The sequence below is a fragment of the Sciurus vulgaris genome (assembly GCF_902686455.1).
Source record: "Sciurus vulgaris genome assembly, contig: HiC_scaffold_261_arrow_ctg1, whole genome shotgun sequence".
NCBI lineage: Eukaryota > Metazoa > Chordata > Mammalia > Rodentia > Sciuridae > Sciurus > Sciurus vulgaris.
The window spans coordinates 772,544-777,405 of NW_027632793.1; positions in this window are offsets into that span (position 1 = coordinate 772,544).

The window sequence follows — 4,862 nt, forward strand, 5'->3', positions numbered from 1 at the left end:
GTTCTATGTAGATATCATGGACTTACTTCTGAATTGTGTCTCCTTGGGGAAAGAGCAAGTGGACCAAAGAAGCAATACTGATATCCTCTGTCTAAGGTGGGATGAGACATCTGGAGAATTGTCCTAACAGGCAGGAATCAGAGCTTGTCAGAATATATCCAGGACAAATACCCAAGTATGGGGATCCCCATAAACATTTTCCAGGAATTTACCACTTGAATGACCTACATTCCCATTCCCAAAGAAATATAGAGTGTATTACTCTCTCTTGAAAATTAATAGGTGTAAATCTACATAAATGTGGAATTAGGAGAACATATTTTTCCATTATTTTTGATGTTTACTGGGCACTGAATATTTATTTTCTGTTGCTACTCTTTTGTTTTAGCTATCTGTCCTGGAAGCCCATGTACCTGTCATCTCCACTGTACACCTCATTATTTTAGAAAACTCAAAACCTAACCTTTCCCAAGAAAGTATTTCACACAAAGAGGAGCAATTTTACACAAACAAATGAGGTAGATGTAGTCCACTGGTTTTTTATGTTTGTATCATGCAAAAAAATAAATATATAGCCCCATCTCCATAGCTTCTCTCAGCCAGGATTCTCTGGGTTTTGGCATTTAAAAAACCTATTTTTTCTTGTTACTCTCTTGTCTATGGTCTAAGGTTGGATAGTCCTTAGCCATTTTCTTACATATTATTTTATTCAGAATTATATATTACCTTTGCATCATGAGCACTCATATTGTTCATGTGTCTAAACATAATATGTCAATGGTTTCTTTTGGAAATCCAGATTCTAATTATCTGTTGTTTCATGATACTGCCAATAATTATATGTTCCTCCTTGGCCTCCTTTTGCTCTATGCCCTCAATAAAAAATTTCTGCTGCCTAACTCTATAGTCCATGTCTCACTTTGGTTTGAAAACATAGCACTTGGTGGTCACTTACATTCCTCTAGGTCAGCATGTTCTATAATTAATAAACCCTAATTTAACTTCCACATATTTGACATCAACCTGTATTTTGATATGTAAGTGGTTGTTTGGATAAAATCTAGTTGATGTTTGCCCTTGATGTAAACTGAATCAGAATCCCTGGATTCTGGAATGGGAGCCCCAAGATGATACATGTATATAAGAATGTTCTCTTTGTATTATGCTATGTAATACACAGAACTGAATTTCCTGTACATATATCACAAATCCTGCTGCTCTGAATAATTTTCACTTTCCAAGTCTCATGAGAATAAGAAATATTTCAAGAATTTTGTGATCTAGTGGAATTAATTTGACTTTGGAATCAGACAGAGCTCAAACTGAGTCCAAGTCCACCTGCTTATTAATTGTGAAAGTAGGTCCACAGAAGGAAACAGATATTACAGATTGGTCATTATGTCTAACCCCAAATTGCAAAATAAGTTTGAATATCATGTATGCAAACATTAGTCAGGCCATGAAAAAATGCAGGCTGTATCCCTAACCCCTAAGAAACCCAAGTTGTTTTTTCTGCTATATGATAGCTGCAAAACCTGTGGTCATTATGAAGTGAGAAAAATGATCTACTTTTGGACTCTTCCTAGTTTGAGCTCCTTACTCGAAAGAGTCTTGTTTCTTCTAATTTTGTGCCTGAGGAGAAATATTATTGGGGAACTGTATCCCTCAACAGTAGCATATAAAGAAATAGATCATGTTCTTTATGTCCCTGACATCAAGCCATCCATAGCCCTTAAACCTGGAATGTTGGTACTGTGAAATGAGGTATGAGGTAGAAAGTCAAACTTGATCATGTAGTTCCAAAAACACATGTACTTCATTAGTAGTATTTTTAAGTCACAAAAATGTAGTATTCTGGAAAGGCTGTTATGTTATTAATATCAATTTCAACTCTTTTTTCTTATGCTATTAATGGAATATTAGAAATATTTAAGTTACATTTGTGCCTTAGGTGTTGTTTTTATTAGATAATGTAGGTTTTAGAGGTTGTTCCCATTCAAAGTTTAGTCTGTCTCCTATCAAGAACAGAGAGCAGAAGAGTTAAATAACATTTCATAGTAACTGTCATATTACTTTCATTCATGAATAAAATATTATGGTCTTATTCATGCCAAGATTGGATATTATTTGCTGTCACTCACAGAGAATGTTCCCTGACTTGAGGGGCAGGTCTGAGGCCCTGTCCAACCAGCAACACTTAGAACTGTCCAATACTGATTGCTGACAGGGAGTTGGGGGTGGGCTTCTGCCACATTTCCTGTTTCCCCTGAGACCACCATATCAGTCATTCAACTCTAGGTTTCACTCTTCTGCTTCAGAGTCCCAGTTTGCTCTGCTGTGCAGTGGCTGAAGATCCCTAGGGACAAAGACTGGCTTCTGAGCACCAGGAAATGGTGAGTGGGCAGTGGCATCACAAGCCTGGGGAGGGAGGCTCTTGAAATCGCAGGACTGACTGTGCAGGAACAGGAGCTGGCAGACCAGTATTCTCCACAGTCCCTGGAGTCTGCAGGCCTGAGCCCTCCTGTTGGGTAGTGTACCCTCAGTCCTGCTGGCCATTCAGGTGAGGAGCACATTAGTGGCAGAGACCCTCTCTCTTCCTTATCCTTGCAGGGCATCCTCAACCCATACCTCTAATACTACTTGGTAGGTATGTGCCTGTGACACAGCAGCTACCCAGATGCAGGTGATTGACACATGGGCCCAATTGTCTTGATCAAATCTCCACATGTGATTTTCCAGCAGGAGAGGAGCTGTGACCTATAGAAACCTCACTTTCTCCTGAACTAGGTAATTTTCATTTTTACATTCTTTCTTCTTTCCTTTTCTTTTTATTGTTTTGCTGGAAGTTGAGTCTTGGGATACTTTACAACTGAGATATATCCCTAGTAGTTTTCATTTTTATTTTTTATTTTGAGATAGGGTTAGGTTAGTTGGTAACATTGACATTATTATGGTTTGATTTATTTAGATTTTTATATTCCAATTAAGTGTATAATTTTTACATACATATAGGATTCATATATGGACTTAAGTTTATACTGTGATTCCTTGATGATTATTGAAATAATATAGTTTCATCATATACATGAATGTCAGGTAATGATAAGTACTCCTTTTGATCTTATAATTGAAAATCTGTTAACTAAAATTATATATATAATTTTGTGGATAAATGTTAGGACTTTATACTTTGATTACTTATTTCATTAAAAGTAAAGCATGTTGACTTTTTATTATTGCATTGTAGTTATACATAATATTTGACTTCATTTTAACATAATCATACATGCAAAGAATGTAATCTGCTCCAGTTTATTACCCAGGAGTTCCTCTTTTCCTCTCCTTCTATGTTCTTCCTCTCTTTCATTTATTTAAAGTTCTATAATTACTGCCTTATAGATACACATAAATATAGAAACTACCATGATGTATTCATATAGGTACATAACAATTTTACAGGGATATATTATAGGTTAATTTGGGGAAAAATTGTTTTCTTTGTAAGGATTATTGTCATCATCTACACATGGGATGTGTGAGTTTTTATGTGCTTCTGATATTTGTTTTCTTAGAAGTTCTACATATATTTACTAAACATATATACAACTGATATATCACATACATATTGCACATATATAAAATTAAGCATGGCGTTTTATACTATTTCTTAAGCTGGATGTACTATAACTAAAAATGTATCTACCTCCTAGAAACCATTTTTCCCATGGATGATTATTTAGTTTTTCCAAGATGCATATTCTCTTTAACCATGCCCCTGAAATTGTAGGGTTGGTGTTTGGGTGAGTATTGTTGTGTTCTTATGTGTTATCATGGTCACAAATGCTGTAATTTCTCTTAGTCTCTGTGATAGTAAGCATTATATATCTTCAATAGCAAGACTTTCCACAAATAATAATAAACTCTTGAGTTTATGAATATTTATGTGTTTTATGTCATCAACAATTTTATTTAGTTGTGTCTATGATGAAATTTTATTTTATATTTCTCTAAATATTTTTAATATTTCTTTAGATTTTGAATTTATGATTATTGAAATCTTAGCTATAGATATCCCTTTCATTAATTGACAGTTAAAGGTATTTGCATGCATTTCTTTTTTTGTTTCTGGGTTTAAAGATAAAAAAAGTATACAAAAAGGCAGATAGATTTGGATTCCAAGAGAAAAAAGGATTATGTTTTTAATTATTAAAACAGAATATTTACATTTTTATTCCCTTCGGTTTTTGCTGTAGGTATATTTATGTTTTCTATTTGGATGTTATTTCAAATAAAATTCTAGGGCTTATCTTTGGAAATTCTAGCAGGAAATAAAAATAAGGAAAATCTCACTTCCCCATTCCTTTAGGAAAATGAATATATTGAATCAAAATCATTGATTAAATAAATTGTTGAATGACACATTCACTAAAACACCCACTTCTCTTCCTTGAAGATTTTTTAAAAATGATATTGACAGTGAATCATTTATTCTCTTATCTGGATTTTGGTCTTTATTACAAAATATACAGAATAAGAGTTGGCAAATCCTAAAAATATGCATCATAATTTATTATTTTCTAAATAATATGTTATTGAAATAGCAATGAAAGGACCTATAATTTTAGAAATAATTACATATTTTTTCTTTGAAATTTCTTATGAGCCTTTTAAATTTATTTCTTTTCTGAGTCATATTTTGATTCTGGGTCTGTGATGTGCTTCTTTGTACCCTCTAATCTCCAAGAAATTACCTCATAAGGAATCTAGATTGATAACTCAGTTTTTGAAAAGTTACTTAACATGAAAGAGGGAAAAAATTGTTTTGCTTCTGGTATGTCTTGTGTAAGTACTCTATTAAAAAT